Raw genomic sequence first — 20,199 nt, 5'->3', positions numbered from 1 at the left:
ACCTAACAGTGGTCCTGGAGGTTAAAAAATAAAAAGTATTGTAATTTAGTTTCTTTTTCAAATTTCTATAAAGACTGAGACTGAATAGTATAATTATTATTTATCAGTATTTTTTTCACATCCATGAAGATAACGTACAGTGCGCCGGTCCCCCTAGGAAATTGGGAATGGCGAGCGTAACGTGCTCTGCGGCCACGGGATAGGCCCCTTGGCCCCGAGAAGCCTCTGAGTTGGCACCGGAATTCTCCTGGGCTGACCTGAACCACGAGGACCGGTCTGTATATATACATATACTACAACGCGACAACTTATACACAACAATGAAGTGTGTACATTATTAATGTTGCCATAAACGACACAGGTTTGCCAACCTTAAGGAGAGAAATTTTCCAAATCTTTACTTTATAGATATCCCTCGTATAAGCAGTACAACAATAATATTTTTTATTATTAATAATAAATATAGCCTTTTGTAGTTTTCATTCACTAACGATTTTTATGCAACAAATTGATTATTAGAAAAAATGCGATTAACGTACAGTATTTTCGTGTGTATTTATTAACCTACATTTTGTTTAGTATCGTCCGCGGTAACTGAATACTCCTCAGGTAAGTTAAGTTTTAACTTCCTAATACATACATACTATATATACGTACTAATCAGTAGTAGGTACTGTATACTGTATTTATAATGCTGAATCATGTCATGTAATAAATTTGCTGTGATATAATAATAAATATGGAAAAAATGCAATATTTTCTTGAATAGTGCTGTAAAATTTACGTGAGTAATTTACAGCGAGCAGTAATTTCGTAACATGTATGTTTCACTAACTCGAATTTTCTGTAAGTCGAATTTTTGTTTATTCCTTGAATATTCGATTTATAGGGATTCCACTGTTATATATATATAAAATACAATTCTTTTTTCACAATTTTGTTTACAATTTTGTGTCATAATTATTGTCTATTATTGTGAGAAAATTTTTACTTAATTTGATACTAATTTACAATACTAGAATTAACAATAAATAAAAACAATTAATATTTAATCGAATAAAATGTAAATTGGAGGACATGAAAACAGACACATAATTACAACATCAATTTTCTCTTATAACTCGACTATTTGTTAACCGATTTTCAAAAATAAAATGTTATTTTGTTCAAAATAAAAGGCTTAATATTTGAGTAAATAACATAAATTTTGATATAACTAATATTTATGAAGACATAACGGTTTGAAAAAACAACACAGGCACCAATTTGTAATTGCAAGGGATTTAAGTCCTGATTTTTTACTAATTTTAAAACTTTATTACTAAGACGCTTATCAAATATTAATGTGATTCGTCAATCCGAACTTGAGATATAAATAACAAAATGGTGGACATGGAACGAAGGAGAAATCGCCATTTTCTCTAAGGATATTTTTTGTTTAGTGTTAAAAGTAGAATCTAAAAAAGTATATCCAGCTCACAATTTACACCGTGCTGTATTATATGATACAAGACCGTGTATATATATATATATATATATATATATATATATATATATAAGTTTAAATAAATTTAAGAAATTTGAAAAAAAAATTCTACTATATACAAAATTGTCAACCGCACTCTCTTTAATCTATATATATAAAAATGAATGTTTGTCTTTCTGAATGTCTCTTATGCCTTCCTAAACCGTTCATCCGATTGCGATGAAACTTTGGTAAGTTGTTGTGCGCACGCCCGCGAAGGTTTCTGAATTATTTTGGACCCGCTAGGTGGCGCTGTAGTCGAGATATTTTGAAAAATTGTATTTATAGTTCGATTTGGGTTGTATTAAGAATATGTGTTACATACATGGAAAGAAATACCTCTACAAAAAATGGATCGCTAGATGGCGCTGGGGTTGAGATATTTAAAGAAAATTGTACTTATGGTCGGATTTAGGTCATATTTAGAATATATATTAGTTACATGAAAAGAAATATTTTTATAAAAAATTTACCCGCTAGGTGGCGCTGGAGTTGAGATACTTGGAAAAATTGTATTTATGGACCGATCTGGCTCATATTCAGAATACATATTAGTTATTGGAAAAGATAAATTTTTGCAAAAATTATACCCGCTAGGTGAATCCAGATATTTACGAAACAAAGAAAGAAATAAACAGACTTTCTTTTTCTATAGATACAGACTAAAAAACTACTAGACCGATTTACGCTACTGGTCCGATTTAAAAGGAAAGAGGGGAAATGGGGAAAAGAAAACAAAGCAGGGAAATAGGGAAAGAGAAAAGAAGGGAAATAGGGAAAAAGAGATAAAGTGAAAGGTTAAATTTTATGAAGTTCCGTAATGTTAATCTTTTTAATGTTTTACCAAACTTTCAATTGTATTCATTTAATCAATACAAATAAATTTGTATTAATCAATACAAATAGATTTGTACTCAAATCTAGCAATTGCGAAGCATTGCCCTGTCTGCTAGTTATCCTACATTAAAAAGCAATGGTTTAGTATCTTTTAATCTCGTTTAATTAATGAAATTTTGTTACATAGAAATAGTAATGATTACATATCAAAAAAAAACTTCCTATCCCACGTTCAAACACGTGCGCGCACTCGCGCGCACACACACACCTATGTACAATCGTCGGAATAGGTTGAAAATAGATCACCCACCGGGTTGGTGAACGCGTCTTCCCAAATCAGCTGATTTGGAAGTCGGGAGTTCCAGTGTTCAAGTCTTAGTAAAGCCACTTATTTTTACACAGATTTGAATATTAGATCGTGGATACCGGTGTTCTTTGTTGGTTGGGTTTCAATTAACGACACATCTCAGGAATGGTCGAACTGCGACTGTACAAGACTACACTTCATTAACACATCATCCTCTGACGTATTACCTGAAAGGTAATTACTGGAGGCTAAACAGGAAAAAGAAAGAACTTGAAAATAGATAAAAAAAAAAAATGAATTCTTCAAACGAAATGAGAGATTATAAAATAGATAAAAGGTTAGGAGTAATGATTTTTTTGTCATATTATTAAATTTCAAACAATACAGTAAACATATGCTCTTTACACTAAGCATAGAATAAAATTACCAAAATTATGTTGGGGAGGGAAACAAAAAATGAGAATTTTTTCGTGTATCAATTACTGCCGACATTGTAAATAAATATACTGTGACCTTGAACGGTCTTAAAAGAAGTCATAATCATTGGTGTCAGCAATTTATCATGACTACAATTTATTTGTCTATCCAAGACGTCAAAACAATTATTACACTTAGTTGTGATTATAGCGATCATTTTTTATATTTTTCAAACAAAATGAATTATATATATAATATAAAAGTAATCAAATGCAGAGATCTTTTTATTAACTCACAAATCTAATAATAAAATATTGATAAAATATAAAATTAATTACACATTAAATAAAGAAAAACATGTACTTTGTTATTTGATTATCCGATATCCAATTATCCGAACTGTTACATCCCCACTAAAAAATTTAAAAAAATATATAAATTCACTATTTGAAAAACCTTACATACTAGTTAAATAAAGGCTTATTTCAACAGGCAATATATTCATATCGATTATGTTTTAATTGCGTTTAACAAAAAAGACACCTAAATTTGGGTCTGTTATTAAACAAATTATAAAATAAACTTCTCAAAAAAAATTTGATTAAAATACATTACTTGATCAAAAATAAATTCTGATGAAATAATATTTGTTGCAATTTTGATGATGTGCGTGTACAAAAATAAGTCAAAATAAATGAGTTAATTAGTAGTGTACTTCTTTGCTTAATCTAACTTTCCGTAGTGTGGCTTTTTTTGAAACGTATAACTGTATCAGATTTTTTAGTTTTTTACTTCCTTGTACGAAGTAAAGGAAATATTATCATTGCGAAAATATTCCGGTTTTCAGATTTCAATGAAAATATCCATTTTGACCATCCCTGAATCCATTTTGATTAGCTTCATCGTGACGTCTGTACTTACTTATGTATTTATCTCGCATAACTCAAAAACGATTAGTCGTAGGATGTTGAAAGTTTGTATTTAGGACTGTTGTAACATCAAGTTGTGTACCTACCCTTTTGATTGAAATCGAATGGACCAACAGTATCTAAAAAAGTCAAAAATCCATGTTTTTGGATTTTTGACTTTTATTAACTGGAGTAATAAGCCCTCATTGAGAACTTGAACCATATATGATAAGTGGTACTTATTTTCATTGGTTCCAGAGTTATAGATAAATGAAATATTTGGATCTTGCAAGGGGAAGGCACATAGATTCGAATCCGACTTCATATAATTTTTTTAACTTTTTTTTAAATTTATATATATATGAATATATATATATATATATTTATTAATAATTATTAACCTGTGTTGTAAAAAAAAACATTACAATAAATAATAATTCAATAACAATAAAAAAAAAAAAAAATGAGACGTTATTAGTGAAATAGAATTTTATGTACTTTAAAAAATGTGTATATGTAATTTAATAGGCTTACAAGGAAGTCATGTGGTGCCCACATCAGATTTTTTGTACTAGTGTAGTAGGTATTTAATTTTAGTTATAAATACCAGGAAAACATAATTTTTGCCCTTTTTTTTAATCAGACATCGCCTTCCTAGACCGCCTGAACGTCCCCAATTTTCTGTAGGCCTTCTAACGCTCCCTGAAGGTCTCCAGCGCTCACAAGTGGGCGTTATCACCCACTTTGAAAACGAATGGTCTGGATGAATTACTAGTTGGATCCTAAAACGTAGATTTGAAAACATCTCATATTTGACACGATCCCTTTATTTTCCCCTTTAATATAGCTATTCTAGCTACATTCCCTGAAAAAAATAATATGATGTATTTTCTCGAGATAAATAACTCAAAAAAAAAAAAATGCTTTTTATACGTTTTACATTGGTATCTGCATAGTTTTACTGCATCGCTATACAGAATACTATAAAATAGAAAGTTTGCTACTCAATTATATTTTGCATGTCAGGGTCTTTGCTGATCTTGATGTTTCATGACTCCCCCTTATTAAAAAATATAGTTTTAGCATTGAACAATTTACAACTGTATATATATATATATATATATAAATTAAAATTGCGTTTAGTTTTACATAAACTTTTTAAATTTTATATTGAATTCGATTAAAAGTAATACTAATTTTAATGATGGATTTAATTTCCTTTTTCACTTAAACATCGCATGTTATGGGGGCAATATTTACAGTTATGAAACAATTTATAGGGGTTACGTAAACTTTGGTATTTTATCTGGTACACTGACTGACAACAATATTGTTAACGTGAGTCAAGGCCGTTAAAAATTTTATTGACAATCAACATAGAAATGCCTTTTAAAATAAAATAAAAATACATGTAGAAAAAATCTGATGAGGACACCACATGATTTCCTTTTTATTAAATTATATACACATTTTTTTTTTTTTTTTTTAACGAAAGGAACGTAAAATTTCATTTCATTAATTTTTTTTTTTTTGAGGTCACAGTAAAACACTTTAGTCAACTCAGATTCTTTTCTTTTTATTATTCTTCTTGACTGCTTCACAATACTTCTTCATTCTGTCAGATCTCATTTTGAGTTCTTCTGAACAAAACCTCGTTGTTGTTTTCCTTTCTTTAATTTTAAATCTGAAGTTTGCTTCTTTTAGTATTTTTATATTGTCAGTTTTGTTTACATATAGTAAATCTTCTATTGTGATTTCGATTTCTCGCATATCTTGTTTAATTTCAGCGATCCAGGTCGATGTTTTGCACATTTTTTAGTATTTCTGGACCAGTTTCGTGACGAGGTTGTTCGGTTCTATTCTTATTATGTGTCCAAAAAAAGGAGACTCTTTTCTTTCTAATGTAGTCTAGAGTTGGTTGTACGTCTTTATGTACTTCTTGATTTGGTATGAGTCTCCATTCTCCCTCATCAGTACGTCGTCTTTTATCTATGCATGTTCTTAGAATTCTTCTTTCTATTCTTTGCATCTCTGGTGAGTAGGAATTGTTGGATTTTAGTTTGAAGAGTTTCGCTTCCATATGATATTATAGGTCTGATTAAAGTTTTATAATGTCTGAGTTTGGTATTTGACATGCATTTTTTGTTATATGTTGTTTTGCTGGTATTTTATACATAAATGAGCTTTTGTGTTGTTTCTTTCCAGTTTAGTTTTTCTTTGTGGCCATATGTGATATTTTTTCCAAAATATTTAAACCGTTGAACTAGCTTGACTTTGTGTCCGTTTATTATTACGTGGTTCAATACCAGGGGATTTATGGCCATTATTCTAGTCTTTTCTTATGATATTCTTAGGCCTATTTTTCCTGCTACTTCTTCCAATGAAGTTACTTGGATTCTAGCTTCTGCGATATTATTGGCTAGAAACACTAGGTCATCTGCAAATCCTAGACAATTTACTTTGATATGGTTTAAATATTTCCTTGCTTCAATTGTTACGTGTGGTGGGTTTTTTTTCGTACCACTCTCTCATTACATATTCTAGGGCGCAGTAGAAGAGCAGTGGAGATAGTCCATCTCCTTCTCTTAAACCCGTTTTGATTAGGAATGGTTCTGATATTTCTCCTTTGAATTTTATTTAGGAGTATGAGTCAGTTAACGTTAGTTCTATCATTTTTACTAGTTTCGGGTGTAATCCTAGGTTTTTTTAGTATTTTCAGCATTGACAGTCTATGAATACTGTAGTACGCTTTTTGGAAATCTATGAATGATATTACTAGTTGTCTTCGTTTCATTTTGTGTACATCCATTATTAATTTGAGAGTGATTATTTGTGCAGGACAGCTTCTCCACGGACTAAATCCCTCCTGATATTCTCCCAGTTCATTTTGGAATTGACCTTTTATTTTATTCAGCGTTATTCTTGAGAGTATTTTATATGTGCAATCTAATAGTGAAATTGCTCTGTAGGTTTCGGGGTTTGATTTTGTCTCCTTTCTTGCGTGGTGGGTGTATGAGTTCATTAGACCAGTGTTTAGTTAATTTGTCTTAATACACCGAGTTGCTCTAGTGGTGAACTTGTCTTCCCAAATCAGCTGATTTGAAAGTGGAGGGTTCCAGCGTTCAAGTCGTAGTACAGACAGTTATTTTTACACGGATTTGAAAACTATATCGTGGAAACCGGTGTTCTTTGGTGGTTGGGTTTCAATTAACCACACATATCAGTAATGGACGAACTGAGACTGTACAAGATTACACTTCATTTACACTCATACATATTATCCTCATTCATCCTCTGACGGGATTACCTGAACGGTAATTACCGGAGGCTAAAAGAAAAAACAAAGAAGAAGGTAATTTTTCTTCTTTCCAGATTTTTTAAAGATTTTCTAGAAGTGACTGTTTAGTCTCCTTGGAGGAGTATTTCCATAATTCTACCACTGTGTGGTCTTCCCCGCTAGCTTTGTAATTTTTCGTTTCTTTTAATGCTTGGTTTAGTTCTTTTATTATTATTGAATTTTTATGTATTGTAAAAACGTTTATACAATCAGAGGTTAATAATTATTAATAAATCAATATATATAAATTTAAAAAAAATTTAAAAAAGGAGATGAAGTCGGATTTGAACTGATGTGCCTTCCCCTTGTAAGATCCAAATATTTCATTAATTAAAATTTTATTTGGTTATACATTTAGTACAAATAATATTCGTATTATTGTCATTCTTTGAAGGACAAAACTTGTAATGTGCGGTTTTTTCCAGTAACTTCCCCGTCAGAAATTATGAAAGTAAGTACCACGTATTATATACAATTGAAAACTCTCAATGAGAGCGTATTACAGCAGTTAAGAAAAAATCCAAAATTCCAATTTTTTGGATTTTGGGCTTTTTTGAAAACTTTTTATGTAGTCGATTGCATTCAACGGGGAAGGTGCACAACTAAATGGTAAAATAGTCCTAAATCCAAAATTTTGACATCCTACAGCTAATCGTTTTTGAGTTATGCGAGATACAGACGTACGTACGTACAGATGTCACGCCGAAACTAGTCAAAATGGATTCAGGGATGGTCAAAATGAATGGATATTTCCGTTGAAATCTGAAAACCTAAATTTTTCACGATCACAATAATTTCTTTACTTCGTACAAGGAATTAGATAAAATAATAATAATAATAATAATAATAATAATAATAATAATATTTAAATAAAGTACTCACAGAAATTTACCAATTAAGAATTCATCGAAAAACTTACCTGTAAAAAAAAGATTAATTAATTAAACAAATTATTAAAATATGAAAAACAATTAGTAAACTGTTTAGCAAAAGATAAAATTAAATCTTTTAATAACTGGTTAAACAAAAAAAATGTTAATCTCTGGGCAGAAACAATTAAAAAAAAAAACTTAAAGATCTAAGTAAGCAAAACACATATAATAAAATACCTGCAAAATTTAAATCTATTCAACCAGTTATCGTGTGATGGAGCGGAGAAGGTGGGCTAATTAAATGGAGAGGTATGTAATGATGTAAGTCTTAGTTATGGGATAGAGAACGCTGGTCTGCTAAACTGACTAAATGTGTATAGTCTTGTTGCAATATAACTAGACCACAATTTGAAGAATAATCTTTTAATTTTTAGCTGTCTTTTTTTAATAACAGCAGTAGCATAGCTACAAAACTGAAAGTCCAGTGATCGTTTAAAATTTTGGATACGGGGATTTTTTTTTAAAATGTCGACGTTTCAAAATACCCTTAAAAAACCCTTCAAAAAATTACAGTAATTTCCGAAATATACGTACATACTTTACAATGGCCTGTACTTTTGTTAATATCTTATTTATGACTAGCTCAATAAAAATCCTTCGAAAATGGTTCAAACATTTTCTATACACGTAATTAAATGTTGAATAAAATTAAAAAATCTGATGTGGAAACCACATGACTTCCTTGTACCCCTATTAAATTACATATACACATTTTTTTTAAAATGAAACGTACATAAAATTTTATTTCATTAATGACTTCTGATATTTTTTTTCTATTTTTTTAATTTTATTTATTTTTTTAAATTTATTATTATTGAATTATTATTTATTGTAAAAGATTTTTTACAATCATAGGTTAATAATTATTAATAAAGAATATATTTAAATTAAAGAAAAAATAAAGAGATGAAGTTGGATTTGAACCGACGTGCCTTTCCCTTGTAAGATCCAAATATTTCATTAAATAGAATTTTATTTGGATATAACTCTGGAATCTATGAAAATAAGTATCACTTATGATATATCGTTGAAAAGCTCTATATAAAGGCTTATTACTGCAGTTAAGAAAAAGTCAAAAATTATTTTTTTTTTGGATTTTGAACTTTTTTGGATACTTTTGGTTCAGTCGATTACAATCTAAACGGGAGGTGAATTTTTAAGATGTCAAAACTTTTTATAATTTCTAATACTTTCTATTTTCCAAGCTGGAAAGCGAGAACCGCAGTAAGGAGGAAATTTTCTAAATTCTCTCTTAAAGTTTGTGATAGATGAAATACTTTTAGGGTTTCACCTGAACTAGCCAGCTTGACACCGGAAAAATGTGATAGAATTTATGTTGAAAGAAACTAGACACAATGGGAACTGGTATCAAGTACGGTAGCAAATATTCTCAGTACAAAGAAAGAAGTAGAGAGAACTGGAATACTGGCTGACTGAGCTGGATACTGGGTAGGATTTCTACAGTGCCGCCAACGGAATGATGGTTTCTGGAAGAAGTTCTCTAAGAGAGGCAGAAGAGCACGACCGGAGAACGAACAGGTGAAGGACAGCTCCCTGCTGAGCTTCCGCTGGTCTGCGCTTGCGTGGATCGGCGACGATGATGACGCACGGGGATTCTGAATCCCCTGAGTCCGAAGGCTCCCGCCAGAGCCGTGGTAATGCTTCAATGCCAGTCTGGCCCCGGACGGGGGGTGGATGTGGGGGAGGTTAGGTTAGCGTAGGAACACATACGCACCTCCATTAACACCTTGCGGAACCTATGGCGAGTCCACACTACCCGTTATGGACCGTACATAACTGGTATTTCCCCTTCTCACCAGAAAAAAAATTCTTTCTTAAAAGGTGTTTTTCTTCTGATGATAACGCTAAAAAAGGAGAAGCTATTCAAAAGTCAGGTCTGCAAATGTAGTATCAGATTTTCTTTGTTTATTAGTAGAAAACGGTAAAAGAAAAGCTCACATACGAAGGTAAACAATTCTTTACAACTGGAATAAAAAAGTGCACAGAGAAAAGATGGGATAAGTCCTTAAATGTAGTCCGGAAATAGCGTTAGTCTCATCGTCATTAAATAAATAATAATTTTTCTCAATCCCTTTAATAATTAAATGACCTTCCTATATCTGGATTTAATTATGATAATTCGATAAACGGATATAAACTGTTTGTTTAAAGATAATTTACATTATAAATAAAATACTTAAATGATCGAAATGTGTAAATTTGCTAACACAATATTTATTTAATTCGTTCTAACAGCTACGCGTATGGTAGTTTCTTACGCAGATAAAATTACTATATCCAGTATATATATATATATGTAATGCCTAATAGATAGAAACTCGAGTTATTCTTAGTATGTTTATCAACCATAATTGAGGAAGTGAACCTGCTTCATGATAAAGGGAATAAGTTAAGTAATCCAGGGTTATCTGTATAATTAAATGATCCAGAATTAAATTTAATATATTCATTTAACATAAAATAATAAATCTTTTATTATGATAAATATATTATAATTATACCTTTATTATGATTATAGTATACATAATTATACTATATTATTATAAGAACACGTTAGAATGAATTAATAGTTTTGCTATAACAAGGATAAAAAAAAGTAAAACTGCCCTAGCATTTGTATGGTTGAATTAGGGGAAAATGTCATGTTAGTAAAACCTTGATGAGAGCAGCATAACGAAATACACATTTATTAATTATTTAAAATATAAACACAAACACATGAAATATGTTAAAGTAAATATATGAAGAGATACCTTATGTAAAAAAAAAAAAATAAGTACAAAATAAATTCAGAAGTCATTAAAAATTATTTGAGTAAATAAGAACAAATTAAACAAAGATGCAAAAAATTCAGGGTTTTTTTTTTATTTTTACACAACTGCCCAAAAAGGAGTGTAATGTATTTAGGATGTATGTTTGTTTGTTCCACTGTAGCATCTGAACGGCTGAACTGATTTAGATTATGACCCCGCATTGGAATCCTTACGATATCGGATGTTTCATAAGCTATAAAAATATGTATAGTATAACATAACATAACATAACATTATATATCTATGCTATAACGTAAAAAATAATAGGATTTTTATTTGTTCGAGATAAACAAAAAAACTACTCGATCAATCTCACCCAAAGTTTTATCCATGTTTCATGGCAAAACTAAGAAGGTTTTAAGATATATTTCATCTCGAAAAAGCTATGGTATATTGGTGATAAATATTAGGCGATAAATATTTGATTATTCCTTTGGTGATATTTTTTTCGGATTATTAACTGTATCTACATTTATCTATTTTTAGCGGTATTTTGCCGGATGAATCACAAACTTTAATGAATTGAGTTACTGAACTGTGAATTGTGAGCCTCTATCACTGTATGAGCTAAGTTTGAACTGAATGATTCGAATCAATCGAATGAATAATATTATAAAAATAGTAGAATTAAATTTACGTTAAATAAAATAAAATAATATTAGATAAATTAAAAAAAATTCTGTTTAATAATAATGGGCTTCCTGTGGGGACTGCTTGTGAGACTAGAATGGTGAGGTGATGCAAGCATGTCGTGCGAAGCTTGACCAATCATCTCCATCAACTGGTAACAAACGGGGTGCCCCTGGAGCGATGTTTTTGAAGATACGATGGGATGCTCTTATAATATCTCTGCAAACAATCGTCCCATTTTCAAAATTCAAACGAGGTGTTTGTTGGTAGATTGAAAGCTAAATATTACATACATCAGGTACACTCTCGATTTAACAGATCACGGTTATTCTGAAACGTTGTTATATCTTCGCAACCAATCTTCCGATTTTCAAAATTCAAACGAGCTATTTGCTAATATATATATATATATATATATATATATATATATATACATGTTTAAATAGATATAAAAGCCGGCCTCCGTGGCTCGAGTGGTAGCGTCTCGGCCTGTCATCCGGAGGTCCCGGGTTCGAATCCCGGTCAGGCATGGCATTTTCATACACGCTACAAATCATTCATCTCATCCTCTGAAGCAATGCCTAACGGAGGACCCGGAGGCTAAACAAAAAGAAAGAAATAGATATAAAAAATAAAAAAAAAATATATACTATATACAAGATTGTCTCCCGCACGTATAAAGCGCTCAACACCCTTTCAATTGAAAATTAGATGCGAATTTCAAACACCGCGCCTTAAAGTTTCCGATTTCGTCCTTGCTAGATGGCGAATTCTATTTTTTTCATTCGTGTTTTTTTTTAAATTTTAACAGATTTAAAACGTGCACTATTTTTCCTTTTTTAATATTTTTATTTATAATCGCAACAACAATTAGTCATTAATGTCTCATCAATATCTAGGCGAATGTACCGGTAAACATGTAATCTTGAACAGACTCAGGTCAACCATTCGGTCATCTAGATTCGGAAAGTAGAGTGTCTAGGTGATCATGCAGGGGCTGTACATACCATATGGCTTAGACCCGGTCCCTGAATTGTAAGAGGGAAGTTTTTTAGCGGGGAAGACCCCGGAACTGCCGTCAGTGCGGGCCTGACGGTAGCTGGCAGAGCTTTATCCTCCCCCTACGGAAACCAAAAAAAAAAAACCAAAGAACACTGGTATCCACGATCTAGTATTCAAATCTGAGTAAAAGCATCTATCTTTATTAGGATTTGAACCTTATTACTTTCGGCTTCGAAATCAGCTGATTTATGAAGATTTAATTTTTACTTCCTTGTACGAATTAAAGGAAGTATTATGATCGCGAAAAATTTCGGTTTTCAGATTTCAGCGAAAATATCCATTTTGAACATGCCTGAATCCATTTTGACTAGTTTGTACGTACGTACGTATGTATCTCGCATAACTCAAAAACGATTAACCGTAGCATGTTAGAATTTTGGTTTTAGAATTTTTGAAACAATCCAAAAGGTTTGAACTTTGGATTTTTTCTTAACTGCAGTAATAAGCCCTCATTGAAAACTTTTCAACGATATATAATAACTGGTACTTATTTTGATCGGTTCCAGAGTTACAGACAAATAAAATTTTAATTAATGAAATAATAGGATCTTACATGGGGATGGCACATAGGTTTAAATCCGTCTTCATCTTTTTCTTTTTAAACTTTTTTTTTAATTGAAATATTTCCATTTATTAATAAAATTATTAACCTCTGATCGTAAAAAAGTATTTTACAATAAATAATAATTCAATTTAAAACATGATAAAATTTCTTTAAACAACGAATAATAATACTAATACTAATACTATATAATACTATGAATAAACTATGAAATAGAATAAATAATAAAATTAATAAAATAAAGAATATAAAATTATTACGAGATAAAACTGAAAAAAACATACACAAAATATGAATACAGTCCATATAGTCAAAAAAATTGAAAAGTTTTATAAAAAAATTAATATAACAGATACTGTACTTACACAACAAATTAATTAAATATGTTAATAACTGGCAGACCCGGCTATGCTTTGCTGTTTCTAGATTTGAGTATATATAGATTAAATGAGCACAATTGAAAGTTTGATAAAACACTAACAAAATGAAAATTACGAAACTTCGCAAAATGTAATCTTTCCCTTTTTCCATTCTCCCTTTTCCCCCATTTTCCTTTTTACCAATTCCCTTTCTTTTTTCCATTTTTCCCTTCCCATTTTCCCCAATTCTGTTTTCTCCTACTTTTCTTTCACCTTCCTCTTTCCCCCTTTCCTTTTTATCCTTTCTCCCGTTTTCCCCTTTTTCTTTTTTCCATTTTCTCCTTCTTCCCTTTTATCTTTTTCGATTTTTCCCTTGCCAATTTTTCCCTGTTTCCATTTTTTTTATTTTCCCTTTCTCCCTTTTTCCCCGCACATAAATAAGTTCAGCAATTTTTTTAGTCTAAAGCGGACACACATATCGGATACATTGAAATGGAAATCGTAAAATATTTAGTATAGCGTGTGTTGCTTTTACGTCCAACATATAGCGCTGTTTTTTTTTTTAAAAACATGTTATTACGTATCACATGGTCATACTTGCAGTTCAAATACATTTATACACATTTTAGATATTTCTTATAATCATTTTAATACACATAATTTAGAGAACTTCCATATATATATATATATATATATGTATATATAGTAACCAAAAAATCTAGTTAATGAACATAAATTTTTTAAAGAAGATAAACAAGTACTAAATAAAAACATAAAGAAATAATAATCAAAATTAAAATATAATTTCTGATAATATGGTTTTCCTTATAATCACATTTCACTAGAACAATAAAATCCACTAGAACAGTGATTCTCAAACTGTGCGCCGCGGCGCCCCGGGGAGCCGTAAAAGCTTCACACTTACTTGAACAAAGACATTTATAATTAATAATTTAATGTTAATAAAATTAAAAAAATAACGAAGATACACGAGTTTTATATATTTTTATCTCTTGCTTACGAGTAGTCATTCTTTTACTTATGGCAGGGCGCTATGAAAAATTTAATTTAAAAAGGGCGCCGCGATTCGGAAAAGTTTGGGAACCACTGTACTAGAGTAACATTATATTCTATTCAGCATATTCTTAAAATGCAATCAGTCATGACTGTAAACGTATTTTAACTTTTCACTTAATTTTTTTTTATCTTCAGTCATTTGACGGGTTTGATGCATGTATCAAAGATTCCCTATTTATTACCAGTCATTTCATTTCGGTATACCCCCTACATCCTACATCCCTAACAATTTGTTTGACATATTCCAAATGTTGCCTACCTGCACAATTTTTTTCCTTCTACCTGTCCCTCCAATAAAGGATGCCTTAATAAGTATGGCCTATAAGTCTGTTGTTATAAGCCTATAAGTCTCTTGTTTTAACTATATCTTTCCAAATGCTTCTTTCTTCATCGATTTGCCGCAACATCTCTTCCTTTATCACTTTATCCATCCATCTGATTTTTAACATTCTCCTATAGCACCAAATTTCAAAAGCTTCTAATCTTTTCTTGTCAGGTACTCCAATCGTCCAAGTTTCACTTCCATATAAAGCTAGGCTCCAAACATATACTTTCAAAAATCTATTACTGACTTTTAAATTAATTTTTGATGTAAAAAATTATATTTCTGAATAAAGGCTCGTTTCACCTGTGCTATTCGGCATTTTATATCGCTCTTGCTTCGTCCATCTTTAGTAATTCTACTTTCCAAAAAATAAAATTCTTCTACCTCCGTAATCTTTTCTCTTCCTATTTTTATATTCAGTGGTTCATCTATACATTATTTCTACTACATTTCATTAGTTTTGTTCTTGTTTATTTTCAAGCGGTAGTTCTTGCGTAGGACTTCATCCATGCCGTTCATTGTTTCTTCTAAATCTTTTTTACTCTCAGCTACAATTGCTATATCATCAGCATGTAACATCTTCATCTTTTTTGACTTAATTATAATATTTTAACTCCAGTTGACGGCTTGAAAAAAATCGAAAGATCTCGAGGTCTTAGCACTTATTTGCTGGTAAGGTGGATAATCAATTATTAATTAGTTTTAAATAATTCAATAATAATAATAATAATAATAATAATAATAATAATAAAAAAAAAATGAAAAAATATCAGAAGTTATCAATGAAATATTATTTTATGTACTTTTCATTTAAAGAAAAGTTATATATGTAATTTAATAGGAGTACAAGGAAGTCATGTGGTGTCCATATCAGATTATTAAATATAATTATTATATTAATAATTATTAATATATTATTAAATATTATTATTTAAAAATGTAATTCTGTAAAATAAATTTTTTTTTGTATTTTAAAAAAATAAGATCTTTTAAAATATTTTAGCAATTTATAAAAAAAAAAATGATGACAGAAGCAAAATAAGACCGCCCCTGCTCGTAATCTTAAATCTTGTATAGAATTAAACAAAAACAGTTCTGTTATATGTCTAGATAGAGGTGAGTATAATACATTTTATAAGAATAAGAGACTACTATACCACAAAGATTGCACATTCATAAATATATAAACAACGATAAGTAAACATATTTAGTTTTCTAAATATAGATCTATATGATTTATCCACTAGATAATACAAACACAATGAAAAAATACATTCAATGCATATATTAGTTAAAGCGCTCTTAAACAAATATAATCACCGGTATGCTATTAGCGTACTACGATCATGCTATCTTAGATTGAAATAAAAAAAAATTACTGAAATATTACTTAGCTGATTTGGGTAATATTTACGAAAAAGGGGAAGTACTGTCAGATTTCAAAATGGTGTTATAGTCATGATATCAAAGGAAGCAGAAGCAGATAAATGTGAAGAATACAGAACAATTAGCTTACTAGCCATGCATCAAAAATCTTAATTAGAATTCTGTATAGAAGAATTGAGAGGAGAGTAGAACAAATGTCAGGAGAAGATCAATTTGGTTTCAGGAAAAGTATAGGAACAAGGAAAACGATTTTTTTTAAGTAACGTAGACTGGAATAAATGTTCAGCATTTAAAAAAAAATTTGGGTTCAAATATAGAGATAGAAGAATGATTGCTAACATTAACAGGAACCAAACAGCAACAGTAATAATTGAAGAACATAAGAAAGAAGCCGTAATAAGAAAGGGAGTCCGACAAGGATGTTCCCTATCCCCGTTACTTTTTAATCTTTACGAAGAAGTAGCAGTGAATGATGTTAAAGAACAATTTAGATCCGGAACAACAGTACAAGGTGAAAAGATAAAGATGGTACGATTTGTTGATGATATAGTAATTCTAACCGAAAGTAAAAAGGATTTAGAAGAAACAATGAATGGCATGGATGAAGTCCTACGCAAGAACTACCGCATGAAAATAAACAAGAACAAAACGAAAGTAATGAAATGTAGTAGAAATAACAAAGATGGCCAGATGGCCACTGAATGTGAAAATAGGAGGAGAAAAGATTATGGAGGTAGAAGAATTTTGTTATTTGGGAAGTAGAATTGCTAAAGATGGACGAAGCAGGAACGATATAAAATGCCGAATAGCACAGGCGAAACGAGCCTTCAGTCAGAAATATAATTTGTTTACATCAAAAATTAATTTAAACGTCAGGAAATGATTTTTGAAAGTATATGTTTGGAGGGTCGCTTTATATGGAAGTGAAACTTGGACGATTGGAGTACCTGACAAGAAAATATTAGAAGCTTTTGAAATGTGGTGCTACAGGAGAATGTTAAAAATCAGATGGCTGAATAAAGTGACAAATGAAGAGGTGTTGGGGTAAATTGATGAAACGAGAAGCATTTGGAAAAATACAGTTAAAGGAAGAGATAGACTTATAGGTAACACATTAAGGCATCCTGGTATAGTCGCTTTAATGTTAGAGGGACAGGTAGAAGGAAAAAATTGTGCAGGCAGCCAATGTTTGGAATCTGTAAAACAAATTTTTAGCGATGTAGAATGTAGGGGGTATACCGAAATTTAACGACTAGCACTAGATACGGAATCTTGGAGAGCGGCATCAAACCAGTTCTGAAGACAAAAAAAATATATAAACTAAAAGAAATTCATACAAAAATAGGTCCGGAAATCCTTCCTAGAAAAAATTATTTTACACAAACATTTTGTTGTTTTAAAGCTGCCAATTAATTTTGTTAAATTGGTAATAAACAAATAAAATCTGTTATAACAGAATCAGTAAAGAATTTAGAAAATTAAATTAAATCGTTAATTTTAATGGTTAATAGAAAATGAAGTTAATTGTGAGCCTGAACGTGTTCAACCTTAATCTTTTTCAAATTGAAGTATGTTGAAAAGTATGTTATATAATTTTAAAAAATACAACTTTCAAAAGTCGGAAGGGTGTGTAATTATCTCAGAATTTGTAATGGCAGTAGAGTTGTTAGCTGTTTTGGACAACTCCATCATATAATCAGGATACAATGAAGCTGTTTACTGGCATATATATATATATATATATATATATATATATATATATATATTTAACGTTAATTAGACAAAGTTAGCGAGCAAAGGTTATGTTTGGTTAGGTTATATTGATATAGTCCGCGCGATACGTCATTACACGGAATCAACATAATTGTAGTCAAACATAACCTACACTCGCTAATCTCGTCTGATTAATTAAAAATAGAAATTATATAACACAAGTTATACGTATTTTATTTTTATATACAAAAACAACTGGATTTTAGTAGGGGTCCCTTTTAACCGATAAGTACCGCTATTTTTTTTGTGCACACTGTAAATCCAAATTACTGTTTCAGATTTTTTTCCCAAATAAATTTTTACAATATAATACCTTGTAGAGTTAACTAAACCAGCTATCACACTCGCCACGTTATTGCCTATCATACAAACGTATATTCTTCCCGGTACAATAATTGGAAGACATATAATTGTTTGCAACACGAGGGCTACCAACATTTAGCGATGAACCGCAAATATAATTTCATACATCCGTACACGGCAGCTCATACACACGTTCCACGGTAGGAAATTATTGCACTGCTTGCACGGGAATATCGCAGAGTTCTTTTTCAAAAGAAAATACAGTCTACAAGATTCGTGTACATCATTTATGATGTTTCACTGTATGCTGACTATATGATGGAGTTGCCAAATAACGCAACTGCCATTACAGATTCTGAGGAAGAATAAGGTATGGTAAGGAAGAATAAGGATTCTAAGGTAAATTCACTTTTCCGACTTTTGAAACTTGTATTTTTATTAATTATATAACATATTTTTCAACATACGTCAATTTGAAAAAGATTAAAGTTGAGGACGTTCAGGCTTACAATTATCAAAATGAATGCTAGTTTCATAAATTCGACTTTAATTCACAACTAAGTAGGCAATAATATAGAAAAAATAATAATAAAATAGATGATAATAATAATAAAAATATTTAAAAAAATTGTAGCGTATAAAAAATTTCATGCCTGACCGAGATTCGAACGTAGAACCTCCGGATTAAAGGGCGAGATGCACCACTCCGCCGAGGAGAAAACACAGCTGTATAATAACAAAACTACAGTGCACTCGTGAATGAACAGTTTACTACTGTCTACAGTAGAGGAGAGTAGAAACAAACACAACCAATAGTGGCGCTAGTGTAGTAGCAAAAGCGTTCGATCCAGCTCGGCTCGATAAATAAAAAAAAAATACATTGATAAAATGAATAAATCGTTTTAAAATTATATTTAAAACGATATAATTATCTGAATATTTTTTTATCTCATAAATTATTTAATCAGCTGATCAATAATTTATTTTTGTGTATTTTTACTTTCCCGTTTAGGTCTATAGCAGAGTTGTAAATATAAAAGTACTGTAATCAGTCCAGTTTTGACGTATGTGGTTTTCACCAGATCTTGACGTTTTGACACTGAAAAAACCAAAAGACTGAGTGGAAATTTTCCCGATGTTACGCGCGCGCGCGCGCGTGAGTGTTCGGCGTCGCAATCTGGATTACCTTATATCTCCAGAACTACTGGACTGATTTTGATCAAACTTCGTCAGATTACTTCTTAATATGAGGCATTAATGCTAGTATATTTTCAACTTAAAAGGTCAAAGACGCGAGGCTGTAGAGCAAGGTCACCCTTAGTATCTCGAGATTTCGGTAATTAAGGTCATATTTTTCTTACACGCATTTTTTAACGATTAAAAAATAACTATATTTGCAAAAGAGTTTTGCAAAATCGCACCCCCATCGCAAAAATGTCTTTAAACTAGTGGCTAAGTGGATATACTGCGTCAATATTACCCCCTGTCACCAAAAGGAGCGGTTGTGTATTATTAACATATTTTAAATTACGTTGTGTGTAAGCCGTGCATCAGAAAAAATCGCGTTACAGGAAAATCCTACAACTGTGTTGTCAGCTTTTTTTTTATGAATACACAATTTTGAC

At 30.7% G+C, this 20,199-nt stretch overlaps 1 protein-coding gene across 5 annotated transcripts in view; it reads right to left on the bottom strand.

Annotated features, from left to right (window-relative positions):
* Positions 1–20,199, bottom strand: part of LOC142322458 (epidermal retinol dehydrogenase 2-like) — a 231,960-nt gene that overhangs the window by 84,784 nt on the left and 126,977 nt on the right. The window contains exons 1-2 of one of the 5 annotated variants that reach the window (XM_075361606.1): positions 19,233–19,277; positions 8,214–8,250 (exon numbers count right to left, since the gene is read on the bottom strand). The exons of 3 other annotated variants lie outside the window; for them this stretch is intronic. The gene's annotated coding sequence lies outside the window, so the exon portion shown is untranslated. Of the gene's footprint in view, positions 1–8,213; positions 8,251–19,232; positions 19,341–20,199 lie in introns of those variants that run through there. One more of the 5 variants, XM_075361593.1, reaches the window with a different exon arrangement.

The sequence above is a fragment of the Lycorma delicatula genome, chromosome 1, assembly GCF_047948215.1.
Source record: "Lycorma delicatula isolate Av1 chromosome 1, ASM4794821v1, whole genome shotgun sequence".
NCBI lineage: Eukaryota > Metazoa > Arthropoda > Insecta > Hemiptera > Fulgoridae > Lycorma > Lycorma delicatula.
Note: the sequence above shows the minus strand (reverse complement) of the source record. Positions and strands in the feature narration are given on the sequence as shown.